Source organism: Daphnia pulicaria, chromosome 1, assembly GCF_021234035.1.
Source record: "Daphnia pulicaria isolate SC F1-1A chromosome 1, SC_F0-13Bv2, whole genome shotgun sequence".
Taxonomy (NCBI): domain Eukaryota; kingdom Metazoa; phylum Arthropoda; class Branchiopoda; order Diplostraca; family Daphniidae; genus Daphnia; species Daphnia pulicaria.
Genome location: NC_060913.1, coordinates 19,555,090 through 19,570,198, shown reverse-complemented (window position 1 = coordinate 19,570,198; position 15,109 = coordinate 19,555,090). Strand labels below are relative to the sequence as shown.

At 35.9% G+C, this 15,109-nt stretch overlaps 2 long non-coding RNA genes across 2 annotated transcripts; one reads left to right on the top strand and one right to left on the bottom strand.

Annotated features, from left to right (window-relative positions):
- LOC124321084 lies at positions 1-785 on the bottom strand. The gene is made up of 3 exons (XR_006914129.1): positions 747-785; positions 537-686; positions 1-464 (listed from the first exon to the last, which is right to left on the bottom strand). It is a non-coding gene; the product is annotated as an uncharacterized LOC124321084 (long non-coding RNA).
- Positions 786-8,394: 7,609 nt separating this feature from the next.
- LOC124339037 lies at positions 8,395-9,459 on the top strand. Its single transcript, XR_006918000.1, has 3 exons — positions 8,395-8,606; positions 8,666-8,897; positions 8,998-9,459. It is a non-coding gene; the product is annotated as an uncharacterized LOC124339037 (long non-coding RNA).
- The last annotated feature ends 5,650 nt before the right edge of the window (positions 9,460-15,109 follow it).

Below are 15,109 nucleotides of genomic sequence, written 5' to 3'. Positions count from 1 at the left end.
ATTCACGATGTTGCTCGTTCATAAACTTCGTGATTAGATGCGGCATAGTTTTTTCAGTTTCTGCTAAATTGTCCCAAACAGTCATGAAGTGTCTGTAGCTTGAGGGTAAAGTCGATACTATCTTCGTCATGATCTGGGATTGACTCATGGATTGATTCAAGTCATCCAGCTGTTGAGCCATCCCCTCAATAGCAGTAATATGTTGCATGATGGTATGACCTTTAACATACTGTAGCTTGAAGGACGTGGGTGCTAGCTGAGGCATTCTGCATGTGCTGTGCAGCTAGTTTTGTCCATATTGCGAATGCAGATCTGCAGTTTACGAATGCCTGCTGCTCTTTGGGGCTGATTGTGGTCATCAAGATCAGTCTCGCATTAGTGTCTTTCTTTTTCCAAAGATTAATGGCTTTTTGATTGGTAACATTCCCTTGAGCAACTGTGGCTACGGGCAGCAAATCTCTACCCTGTAGATAGTAAATTATGTTTTCTATAAGTAAAAAGTCTAATAAAACTCTGTGATTTTAAATTAGTGTTACCTCGACAATGTCAAGTAGTTCATGCTGTTCGAGTACAAGCCAGCATTTTATATTTCCAAAGTTGGAAGTTTGTTCCATTGAATTGCTCGATGTGACTTAGTTCAGACTTTGACATGATTGAGCCAGATTTAAACGTTCTGGGCCCATAACCTATTGATATTGTACGCTCAACACATGTCGGCTTAATAGCAAAGTGTTTATTAATAATACCTTTCTTGATGAGAAGAGAGAAAAACACGTAAAGAACAAAGTAGTTCGGATATATAGTGAAGTAGATCGAACACAGACAAGTAAGGTAGCAACGTTGAATAGAGAGTATGCTTTGTGTTCGTTAGGTGGCGGAGCATGGAGAATCTTAACAGAAAGTGTGGCACGTTATGGCATTTTTCGAGCATATATAGCTGTTTGCACTACAGTGGGAGGCTAGATTTGAAGGGAAAGCGGAAAGCAGAAGTAGGAAGCTTCGGGAAGACTTATAACGGTTGGGCTCACTACATTTGCGGTAGTTCGACATCGCGTCTTTTTCTTCTTGTCCGCGAGGCGACACGAATTTTGACAGGCTCGTGGCTCCTTGTCTGTCATATGGTAGTGTGAGGGATAGCAATTACTTAGGTTAAATTAAAACAGTACTTTGTCGATGTACGGTGGCGAAAAAAGAAACATAATTTTGTTGTCTCCATATCTGGATATAATTAGGCCAACGAAATGATCTGCTATCCATGCTGTCCATCTCATAAAAAGTTATTGTTCCAAACAGAGACTGCACAGCAGCGGCAATCCACTTAAATTTAAGTCTTTAAGGAAGATAATAATACTAAAAAATTTCTGTGTCCTCTTTTTCCCACTTAAACCTTATTATCTCTACTTAACGCACTATTTCCCCACTTAAAACAAACAATTTGTGTTACTTAATCATTTTAAGTGAGAAAATGACTGATTAAGTAAGAAAAACATTAAGTGGTTAAAAAATTTTAAGACTTTAATTAAGGAAACTTCAGTTTAAGTGAGATACAGCCATTAAGTAGTTGATTTTTAAAGTGTTTAAGTGATTGCATGGGACCTATGATGAAATTCATTTGAAATAATATATTGTTGCATCAGCGCTTAATGAGAATATGGTAGTAATAAAGAACAATGTAAATAAAACCATCAATTTCAAATGACTGCAAACGAACTTAAAAAACGAGTGCTGTTTCCGCTGCAAAAATTTGAGCAAAAGTTTGTTTTGGTCTAAGGATATAGGAAAACCTATCTTCTTCGAAATAACTTGGTTTCCAGAAACTCCATTTTCATAATATATCCTCTTCCAATATCCATAATAATGAATATTAAAATATTGGGTAAATGAAGGGATTTTTTGGTCCCGTCAAACTATTGTGGCGGTGAATTTTGTCTGTTTTTTTCGGCGCCGATTTCTCAAATATTCAGGAGAAATCAAAGAAATTCCCGCTTCCTTAGCTACAATACCTTCAAAATTATACTTTTGTCACACTACAATCCACAAAATCTTGTGACATATCCCCGTTTTTCCATACGCGTTAGAGATTGGTCACCCATCCCTAGTCCGTTTCCGTGATAATTAGTTACTTGTTGTTCTCGATCGCTTTGGTTGTGGAACGTCCCATGACAATTCACTTGTTCAATAGTATTTGACACACTTTCTAAGATCCATTTTTCGAGCTGATTCAATTCTTGTGTCTTAACGCCACGCGTCCCCTGATGACTACTAGGCGATGTGTAACCCGGGCGAATTCTTACTTTTTTAGAAGCAGTACAATTTCAGTTGGTGATACGGCATCCAGTGCTTTTTCTCGTTTTGACGCGATATCTTCCACTCGTTTTGGGACTTCTTGAATAAATTGTTTGGTTTTATATTTGGACCTCATAAAACGATACATTCTTTGAACGGTAGCTGGCAATAGTCCTAAAAAAAGATGTCTATTCTTACCCTTTTCGGACATTCTGTGGCCAATACGGGGATACAAAAAGAGGAAGTCGTGAAAGTAGTTGATAAAAGACTCTTCCCTTCCCTGGACTCTTGAGCGGAGCCTCGTCTCCAGATGCACCTAATAATTTACGGGTTTAAATGCGCGGAGGAGTTATTGGCGCAAGGCATCAAATGTTTCTGGCAGTTGTAGTCGCGTTATCAAGCAACAATACACCATATTTCAGCTACCCCCTCAAAATACATCCCAATATGCCTTAAACGTTGGTCTGGACCCTAATGCCGCTTTTTGTTCAATTCTAAAAAAATATTGACTACATTTTAGTGGCTGATCAACAGAAAATTTGTGGATATCGTAGTACGGCTGCTGTGTATCTATGTAGCGAGGTTGAACACAATTTTGTGCTGGCGCTGGGGTTGGCTCTAATGTGTTTGAAGCTTCTAAACAAGGTTTGCCCTTCTCCCTTGGTCACGACAAACCCCTTTAGTCTCGCGATTTGCCATACTTTTAAAATAGTTAAGATCTCTAAAAGAGATCTAATAAGGTCTTAAAAGAGATAACACAAGGTATAATTCATAAGCATGGTTGGAATTACCGCGTTCAACCAAATACCGCAATATTACCGTGGTGCTACGGAATTACCTCTGGGATCTACCACGATTCTCTATTTTAGTACTGCACCGCAGTAACGCGGTACTAATCACCTGGTGATGGTGACTTGTCGAACAATTTTTAGAAAGTCCTGACACTAATCCTGATTTGCTGAACACTTCAAATATTACTACGCAATATAGACGCTTAAATTATCCCGAACAATTCTTTACTTTCTACAAAAGTAGGATTAACCCAGGAAATTCCCTTTAACACTGTATGGTTGGTGAATGTCAATCAAAACCAAAAAATCTCTCTACTATTGACGATTCGTGAGGCAATCTCAAGAAACACTTTAAGTAAGCAAGATAGTATTACTTATTGTGAGTCTGTGACTGTGACACTGGAAATAATTGTACTTTTACTTTCACGATGTTTTAGAAATGCCAAGCCAGTTATATAGAATAGTTTTTTCGGCACTCCAAATAAAGAGATCCCACATCTATTGGAAAATCATTCAGTGGAACTGACACCACATAAATATATCCTACTCAACTGAAACAGGGTTGAATTCTATTCGTTGCTTGAAGTACGCATATTTAAAGTACTTATTTTCATTCTCTACTTAAATATTGGGATTCTAACTCATACTTGTAGTATTTTTTGACGTTGAAGTACACTTAAATATAAGAGAAATTTGTCTGTTTTTCAAGCCAACAATCTTTTGGAAATGAATTACGATTTAACAAGTAGCGATGACGACAAAATTTGGTGCGATGAAAAGCACACTAAGTAAAAAGAAGAATGGTACCTATTTATTCGGATATGTTTAGAATAGATAAAGTATATAGTATGAAGCGTTTTTTAATGACCAACAATTTATTAAAACATTTTATTTTGACAGGGAGTCACTGCAATTTATAGAAGCTAAAGTAGTTTTCATGGAAATAATTGTGATTGGCGTATAGACTAACGTATAGAATGCATCAAAATTACGCGACCACGAACATACACCTAAACGTTTTTCAGGCGGATAAGAAAGTCTCAGTTTGATACCCACCCTAACTGTTTTGATGAATAAGGTGGAGTCTCTTAGAAGAAAGACTGGCACTTTCCATTGCAAAGCATTGATTTCATGGACTTTCTCCGCATTAAACGTTTAACCTGTGTTTGGCTGCAACGGTGCATCCGAAATCTAAACTAAGCTGGAGGTAAATTCGTACTATATAGATAAGATAAGATAAGATATGATATTTTTGGTATTTTTCCTGTCTCTTCTACCTGGCTTCAAAAATCTTTAAAAACGTATCTCTACCTAAAGGGTGGGGCAAAAAATCAATAATAGATACCAGATAAGACACACGGTACTCACTTTTTTCGTCCTGGTCATTAAAAAAAACACGTGTGCGTCAACAATGCATTTGAAGAAGAACGGTTTTTGTTTGCGTAAAGAGAATGGTTTTGCGCCATAAAGTGGAGAACATTTTGCCGAGTAATTTGCCGAATACTTGGAGATTGGGACATTACGCGATCAATGGTGATTTACTTTGGTAATTTTACGAAGCTTATGTTAGCTGGCTACAGTATCATTTCAAATTTTAGGTGGTCATGGTGAAACAGATGGATGAAGCAGCATGGTGGCTAATAAATTTGGCAACAATAGGATTCCCGGCTGGGATGACGATGAGCAGTTTGCCCATTGAAGATTCCGTTCCAAATCTTCCCATGCAATCATCAATCAGTGTGAATCCACAAGTTCTTGAAGATATGGTCTAAATAGAAGTTTATATTTCCGCGAATGATGATAAAGAAAACAAAGATGATCCACTCTTGCTGTTACTTAAAGAAATGGGTGTTAAAAATGCAATGATGGAGACTGCTGTGCAAGATGTCGCCTGAGCAGAATCTTTAAATTCTGTCCAAGAACCATTGCGTTTGAAAAAATAGGAAAAAAATGAATATTTTAACTGTTGGGAAACCGTTCACTTTTGCGTTTTTCTTGATGTGAAAAAGACGAATAAAATTTGGAAAGTTTAATGGCAAATGTGGTAATAAATACTTTAAGATATTAACATACACTTGTTCAAAAGAGGGCTACTTAGCGCTACTTATACGATGCGTAACGGAAGGCGCAACTTATAAGTTGAGGAACGCTTCTCACGAAGTAACCGATAGTAATCTTCGAAACCGCCGATTATTGTTAGATGGGCAGCTTGTTCAACGGTTTTTGACAAAAAAAAAATTATGTTTGGGATTGGGGTTGAACCTTTGACTTTAAAAGCAAAAACGCTGTGCATTAACCACTACACCGATACATATGACTAATTTTACTAACTCTACTTTGGTTTTCCATTAACTACAGAAATGCAGATGCACCTTAGCCCTCTCGTCTTTGTAAAACATGTACAGCATATAGATTCCGAACAAAAGAATCGTTTGCTTTGCAAATTAGATTCTTCAGTTTCAGGAGAAAGACGAATAAATTCGTCGATTGTTGGGTTTAGAAAACTAACAATATCATTGGGCTTGCTCTTGCCACAATAAAATCCAATAATAAAGGGAGCTGTCTCTTCAAGTTCTCTTGTACCTTCATTAGATTCCGAGTTCGGTCGAATGGAATGAATTCTCCCAAGTATAGGAGTGAGGGAAGCAGCATCTTTGGCCCGAAATGGTTTTGATTCATCAATAAAGACATCTACTTCATAGTGAGGCAAATCACGTTCCAGAACTGGGCTACGATTTTCACTTAATAATAGTTTTTGGGCTAAGTTTGCTGTAAAAAGTGGGTCAAATGCTTCAATCTGGCAATAATAAAAAATTAATTGTATTATTAGGAGCAATAATATTTTAGGTGATACAATAAAACGTACTCTTTTCACGATCGCCTTGGGCAGTAGATGTGGTTCATCAACATATACGTTGACAAATTAAACAAATCAGCGTCGAGGTATACGATGCCAGGAGATGTTCCGCTAAAAGCGCTTTCTAAACCGAAATGTAAATATTTTCCATCGCCGACCGGACTTGCTGGAGGCAGTTTTGGGGATGGTTGTTGTTGGTCAAGTGATGGCCAATCAAATCCATAAATTTTTATTAATTCTTTGCCTGTATTTGGTAATGTGGAATAGTTTGCTTCTGGTTCATATAGTTTCAATAGCATCAAGAGATATGTCATGACGCTATGATTTTGATTTGTATAAACTGCAAAATGTTGCAATGAGGCAAGCAGAGGCAGATTTCGTTTTTGATACGAGTATCATTGATTGGACTTAAATCGTTTTCCCCAGTTTCAGAGTCAGTTTCAGAGTCTTGTACATCGTCGTCAATGGTTGGCTCGCAAACCTTTTGAATATAATTGAATGTGAGAATTTAATACGGGTTCAAAATAATATGCAAGTTGCATCTTACTGAGTCTGTCCAATCTAGTATTGGTGTGTTCTGGTGGGATTCTACTTCATTCTCATCTTCAGGAAGAGTCAACTGCAACAGATCGATGGTGAGATGCTAAATAAGTGACTAGATAACGTGTACTGATTGACTCACCAATTCAGCAGCACTCTGGGTGACATTCCTGTCAGAAATTGCTTTATAGAGACCATATTTTTCACTAAATCCTTGCAATTTTTAATAATATTCCAATTTTTTGTAGGAACTTTTTTTGATACCCAGAGAGCCATGAATTCATTGGCCTTCCGTTTGATTTTAGATTGGTATCTTGGCCCTAAATCTTTTAAAGGCCGTTTTCTGTGTCGGCATGAATATCCACCAGCAATTAAAATATTTTCAATTTCCGAATCAGTATACATCCTGACTAATAAATAAATAACATTATTTTGGAGTATTAAAGGTATTTCAGAAATAATTTATTGCTTTAGTCTTTTACCTAAATTTTTGCAATTGAAAAAGAAAAACAAGTTGTTTTGTTTACGAAAAATACTTTACCAATCGATTACGTATCGATTACTTGTAACAAAACAATTTGACAATTACATTATTTGCTCTTGGAAGATATTTAGGGATGAACGACAAAAATGTGCACGCATTGCTGCTAGCTATTGCCCATATTGCATATTCACACCAGCACACGCCGATTCTCTTCATCATCACAAGTCACATCTGCCTGTCTTTTAAAAATATTGTAACAACAAGTGCATGGAAAATGGCATAAAATTATTGTCAATCCCAAGTACTTTCAATTTAATTTTTTTGGCTATGCTTTTAATTTTGCCGAATATTTTATTCTTCTAGTATGAATTAGATGTTAATTTTCGTGAACATCCTGAATGGCAAGGAAGATACGATGGAGCATTAATAGGCCAACAAGTATCAACGTTAGATACCAATGTTACATATCATGTTATAATTGTTTCTTAGGAACCGGATCGTGATGGCTCATTGGGACCTTGGGTGCTGATTGTTCCAATTGATTGGATTGATTTAACGTCTAAACATGTTCTTTATCCTCATCCAACTTTTCATCTCCATGGTACCTTCCCCCAGGAATGGAGTGAAATGTCTTTTTGTAGGAGACGCTTTCCCACAATAAAATTCGTTGAATAAATGATTGCTGATTTCGTGACGGAAACCGCTGGTGAGTAGTAAATAATATAATTTACTGAAGACTTACAAGTTAACAACTACTCATGGCTTGGTTTTTCGTGACGTTTGAAGAAGCTAAAAGAGAAGCGAAGATTGAACTTGAAAAGATTACACAGCAAGCGGAGCAGCCAGAAAGTTTTCAAGATTCAAATCAATATGATATGAATGAACACTCCAGGCAAGGTACTGTGGAACCTAGAACAATATTTTTTATGTCAATGCTAATTTTTAATTCCATTAGCATACTATCAGCCCAGTGTTGTTGCAAGTTACAAGGTTCGAAAAAGCACTTATCTTGAAAGAACGGGACAAGACATCGAAGAACAAATTTTCAATTGCAATACATGAGAAAACCACCGGAATCGGCAACGTCGCTATGGAAATCAGCAGGGATCGTCAAGTAAATTAGTGTTTGGTATTCAATGTTTTGTTTTTGCATTTAATCTCACACTTAATGTTCCCCTTTTAAAGGTTTTCAGCCATCGATTGCGTCGGGATCTTCCCGACAAAGTACAGGCAGATGGGCAGAAACTCCGCAATCTTCTACTTCAAATTTGATGCCGGCAGGTGTACGACAACTAGAAAATACTGCGCCCCCATCAAGAGATTCATTGCGTGCTTCGTCTATTGCAAGTGTCTCGGTTACAGATTCTCTGAGTCGTTGTCTACCAGTTTCTAATACCTTAGCCAACACAGTGTGTGAAGTTCCAACTCAGCAGCCATCATCATCTGCCACTGCCAGAATGTTACCTCGAGTTACCTCGAGTGTTAGCAAGTGCCCAGTCTAGTAAAATTATTATTTTTTTGTCTTTACTATTTTTAAATAAATATATAGCTTGTTCTATATGACCAACTAACGGCAATAAAAGTATACAGCCTCCTGGCTCAAAAAGAAACGTAGTAGAAAAAGCAAGTGAATCAGCTGATTTGTCCGGTAAGCTGAAACCAAAGCTGTGTGTCAATTTTTTCTGATATTTTAATTTATGTCTACAGAAAACCAGTATAGAAGAAAAGTAATCAAACTCTTCGAAGAAGTTGTTGCTGTTATAAACAAAAGTAATCGCGCCCATCAGACTAACGATTTCTCTATAGAAACCACTATTCTCGAGCATTTTCATCATTTTGAAAAGTGTTGACATCAAATGTCAAACTTACCCTTCAGCACTACAGCGAAATAGAAGATCTGAATTCGGCATTGGCAAACAACGATCTGTCCATTGCCATGGTGAGTTTTGCGAGTTTTTGAGAATTGTTGGAATGTATTTTTAAAATTCAGAGCTAACATTGTATTATTTGCTTTTCAATATTGCGCCTTTTACTCCAAGATCCTAAAAACAATGTCATCGCGAGACCAAATTTCCAAAATGTTGATGAGCAAACTGTTTACCAACACTCTTTGCACAAAAATTCAATGGAAAAGAAGGGGGAACGACAAGCGTCCGAGATTTGGTCATCTCACGAATCTCGTTGCAGTTATGGGTGTTAAGTGATTGACTTAAGAACACATTAAATCATCTGACATCGGAATACCTTTTTTTTACAGTTATCATCAACATTGTCCGAGAAATCAATAAAGTCCCTAAAGTGGATTTTAAGGATTTAATAGTTACTATCCAAACCGCTCGTCAAATGTTGTCGTTCAAATTGAAGAACAAGACTACAAGTCAACTGGAACTCCTAGAAGATGATGTAGTTGGTAATAGCAAAACCGATCGGAAAACTCAACTCGCTGTAGACAGCAGAATGGCGGAGTTTTACAATGCAATCCTGCATTTTGAACTCAACTGGTGGTTGCGATGAAACAATATGCATATGGCACAGCTTTTATATCTCAATGTTATTGTTTTTTGCTAAACTTAAATAAGATTTTCATTTATAGGTTTTCGATGTGCTAATATTTGTTGATAAACCTACACCTACCTATTCGTCTTATGTAACCAGAGAAGAGGATGCAGCGTTTTATGTTTAGCGTTATATTATTTATTATTTTGACGTTTTAATAGGCTACTGTACAGGTGAAAAGAAATAAAATTCCAATATGATTTCTTAACAATTTTATTTGTCTATTTGATGTGATGTTATACGTATATTTATATATTCAGCTCTACGTGTAGCCATGAGTGAAGCATCCGTTATAGACGGAATAAGTCTTCGCAGATAAACGAATCAAATAAGGATTTTGTTATGGGAAACTTCATAAATTCTTTGTAAATGACGGGTTCTGAAAACGGATTATAAATGAGACATCTAACAATCTTTAAACTATAAAAAGGTACAAACCAGTGCAGAAAGGATGAACTTTTCCCAAGTTTTAAAAATTCGTTTCTAACACTAAATTCATTTCAAAAATGCATTTTGGTCGTTATTTTCACAGGAAAAATTCTACTCGGGCGATGAAAACATGGAATCTCATTAAGAATGGATTAGAAGACATGATGCCCTTCTACGTTGAATACTCTGACTGGCTAGACAATTAACTACGTCAAGTATTCGAAATTCTGTTCTGACTGTGTGCCTCATAAGCTACTATTAAAGACGGCGTTAAATTATTGTTTCAGGCTAGATATTGAAACATATTTTGAGGGGAAAAAGAAAACGATTAAGCATTTTGAAGCCATTGTCGGTTTTAAGAGCTTCAAATTTGAGAAAAAGGAAATGAAAATATTAGCATCTGCTCTGCGGATACGAGTGACAAGGTAAAATTACCCTTAATGCGGAGTTGTTGCATTGCCCCAAATCTGTATTATGTTAGTGTTAAGAGGAAAGAAAAGGCAAAATAGGCTTGCAAAATTCCTTTGTTTTTCCCCACTCTTGATATTTTCAATCACGAGGATTTGGAGCTATGCGAAAACTCTGAAGTTGTAAATTGTTTTGTATAGCATGCGCGAGTGGGCGGGGGGTAAAAAAATACTAAAGAAACACAATTTACAAAAATTACAAAAAAATAATTTTAACATCGAGCTGCATTGATATTTTGCGTAAAGAATAATTACAGCGATATTACAAAATTTCCCGCCACATATTCGCCGGTCACATATTTATGGAAACGGGAATACCTTACGGACACGGGATTGGGAGTTTGACTGCATAACAAAAACCAGGCACACTCTGTTCTATGAAGCCAAATCTTCTAAACTGAAACTCTACTCGCTATCATTTGTTATTTTTATTCGACTGTCACGTCGACCACGAAGGACCGATCAGTCGCATTACTTACGTTCGCTGGAACTCTCCGTTCATCGACGTTTCCCGTCTGTTTAGTCGTTGTGTCTTGTTTTTCTAGATTGCAGGAAAAAATCTATCGCGAAACGAGTTATATAAATTCATCTTTGTGCATGATGTCTAAAAAGCAAAGTTTGAAAACGCATTGCTTAGACAAGTGTTTCTTCATTCTGCACTTTCATTGTCTTTTTTCCATACCTTTTCTTATTATTTATTACTTCTTCTTAGTGAACCTAATTGCTGAGACTTGCGTCTATTTTCTAAGAAACATCTTTTCGAACTGGTTGGCTGGCATCCGTCTATTCTTTCTCTCTCGACTTGTCCCTTTATTTTATACAAGATTGCTTACACCGACTCCCTTTTAATCAAGCCTCTTCTCGATCTTCTTGGCAAAACGAAAACAATAACGATGCATACTGACAGGAGAGTAGAAATCAGATAGCTTTTTGTGAAGTGGATTGCCAGTAACGCCCCAACGTTTTCTAGCGTGAATTATATAAACTTCCAACGACATGGCAGCATAGGGATTTCGCACAGTGTGAGCCTCGTCCAAAATGATTCTTTCGAATTTGATATCTAGCAAACCCGACAAGCTCACAAAAAGAGCCCCAGGAAACTCGTTGCCAATTCTATCTATTACTCGTTCAATTGTTTAAATGTAGTATAAGGATAAAAGATTTAGCTTTTTTATAAACGTCAATGGTAGTTTATTTGATAAGTCGTGAAACTACGTCGTACTTATGTCAGTTTAACAAGAATCGGTTCGATCAGGCATAGTCATAACAGCTTTTGTGACGGCGGCGATGAATTTCTTGTTCACACTGACCTGTAAACGTTTCATAGCCAAAAATGTTTTTTTTAACGGTTGCTTATGCACTTTAACATTTATTTTCTCCCCAGTTATACAATTTGACATTGGAGTGGTGAAACGAACACACAACATAAAACAATACCTTTCAATAAAATCGCTACTTGACAGAATTTCTTGAGAATCGATGAACATTCAACAAAACGAGCACAAACCTTAAATATAGTGGGGATACTAACCTTTGACCAATGTAAATCCAACTTCGAATATTAAAGGACAACAATGGTAGTTCCTTTAGATCTTTTAATCGCGGCTGTGCTGTTAAAGGATTCTCTCAGTGGGGAGAGAACGAGCTAGTTTCTTGTTACAAAGGGAAATAAGGGTTTCCCAATGGTTTTGTCCATGCCTATATTTAATCGGTCGTTAAGACTTCAATAATTTTTAATAACATTATTTGGGGCTATAGTTTTGGACATAAGGTACGGCATCGTGAGAAAGAGGAGCCATGATCTAATTCAAATGTTGACATAAAATTCTAAAATTTTTGCGAAAATATCTGAAACCCCATTCGTTTTCAACATGTCATTTTAAGAAAAAACAATAAAAAAAAACAGGTTGATTGACAATTTTCTTGGATTTGGCCAGACTCGATACAACGTCACTGAAATAGTTTTTGGCTAATAATGCTAAAATTCCGCAATAAAACCTATAAATGCTGTACATCAATCGATTCGCCTTCAAACTCTACGACGATTGATGTACCGACATTGCGAGATAACGAAATATTTTTTTTCAAAATTTGTTGTACCAATTCGCGTCTGCTGTCTCAAATTCGCATTTTTCTTCCATTTCCTGGTAATGAAATATTTCGATAAATATTCAAAATTGACAAAACCTTATTTACTATTGTAGAACTTTTCACCCTCTATCTTTTGGTACAATTATTTAAGGGATTCACCCACTTATACTCTAGATATTCTTTATGCCGCAATGTTGTTTAACAGCCAACACGGAGTCGAAATTTTTTGGCCGTAAGCCAATTCTTAAAATTCAATTAATGATATCTCGTTTAATTCTAAATATTATATTACGTTCTTTTGCTTAATTGCGTATCCCCCCCTAAATTTTAAATTCAATAAATTAGATTTTGCAATAAACCTAAAAATTTTTTGTATTTTAATTAAAAGAAAAAATCGTCGATTTGTGTCACAATTCGCGTTTTCGCGGGCTGTGTCACAGTCTGCTATTTTACCCTAACAACTAATAAACTAAGAAGATGTTTCCAAAAAAGAGTTTTCAAAAAATTTTGGGTGATGTGGTGGTGGTGTTAACTTGGGTGATCTCGAAAATAAAAGGATGAAATATTTAACATCTACCTGCGAAAAATCCATTTAATTGCAGTCTCTTGATGTGACAAAAACGTGAAAACAAAACAAAGCGAAAAACAAAAGCGTGAGGAAGGTTGGCAAAATTTTCTTATACATTGGTTTGGGACAATTTACCAACGATCGATGATAGTTTTTGAAAAATTTTTGCTTAGCAGTTATTTTTTTTAAATGCTGCATTTCAACAAATCTAAAAGTGGGAACAAACTTTTGCTTCCGCTTTACCTGTTCAATTGAAATCTTTCTCAGCAATTGAAGTCGAATCATGGAGGGAGAGGACATAGCCATTGGAAGCATTAGAGGAGGAAATTCATTTTTATGGGTATTTTCTATTCTTTCGCACAGGAGTTTTGATCTTCAGTTCTTCATATAGCTTGTGAATTGCGATGGGTATTTTACTGAATTTTTTCAGATCGGAAATTGCAGATGCCATTACTTCGGCTGAAAATGACATCAGAGAAGGATCGACAGTAGATCTTAATTGTCAAAGGTCGTGCGTATAATTTATGTTGATTATGTATTGGGATTGTTGAAGCTTTTTCTGTTACCTTATTTTCTTTGAAGAATCCTAAGATATAAGAAACAAAAAAATCAAAATTTAACTCTGATAATAAATTTGTTCACATTTGACATATCCTTTCACTTAAAGCAAACCCATATATGTTTTAAATATTCAACGACATTATTTGTTTTATCCCAAGGCTCAGTCTTGCAAAATATTATTAAACTTCATAACATTTGAATTGTGTTGTAATAATCGTACAACACACGCGTTTTCATCACCGATGACGCGATAGCGATAGTTTTTTTTACTGCAGACTGCTTAAAAGTAGCATCAAGTGACAGCTGAAAATGGATGAGCACTAGTGGTGTATTCGCCCATCCAAGTTTTTTTAATGCCACAGCTCGGCTGGAAAACCAGGATATTGTTGATATAGTTTTTCTGCTTTTGAAAAAAAATATGCAATAAAAATATTTAAGAATTTTTTTGGAAATTTTGCAACGTTGGAAAAAGTATCGGCGACTATCGGCGATTATCGCACAGATACTTTTTTGAAACTTCATCGTTCGTTAGTCGGCAATAAAAAAACACCAGTATCGTTATCGCAATCGGAAATACTTTTTTTTGCGATATTAACAACCCTGTGTACGAATAAAAATATTCGCAATGACAAAAAGTACCTAGATGATCAATGCTTGACGCATTCCCCGAGTCAAACCTTTCAGTTGATTTGAAAACACTATGATTACTGTTTTAACTACCGTTTCATAACCAGATTAATAAAAAAAACTAATTTGCTAAAAAATGATGACCTTTTTCCATCACATAATTTCTTTAACACATCTTATGATGATAACAAAAAAAAATTAAAAATATATGTCTAATTCTAAAAATATGTTGAAAATTGGCAAATATTTTCGCTTCCAAACCCACCTTCTACTAATTTAAATACATCAGGGACATTGTTTTGGTTGACCAAAAGGATTATTAGATATTTTAGCAATTATGGAATTTTCCTAAAATTGTAACTACATAAACAACTAAAAATATTCACAAGAGAATAACATAACAAGAAGCTAACCTTGTTAGTTTTAAGATGATCAATTCTTGGCGAACTCCTGAAATCAAAAAATATTAATGGGCCTCTTCATGTGGGTGCAAAAAATTGCAAATATTTATACTCTTTACATGTGACAGATCTCAACTGATGTACATCACTTAATTACTACCGTTAAAGAAATATTTATGATCTATGATTTTGATGAGCCCCCGAACTAAAAAAAAACACATAAAATGTCAAGCCTTATGTATATTTTGTTTCGATGTGATTCACCAGCCGTCGTTCGCCGCTTTCGGTCGTTAGTCAAGATATCATTTAATTATGAGTCGTTAAGCTAAGACATTTTCCAACGATGATTTGATAAAAGTCAGCAAGTCACTGCGTAAGGTGGTTCACTTCCGATTTCTTAAACATCAAATGGTCTAGATTTAACTGATCAGGCCACTTTCAATTAGCACAC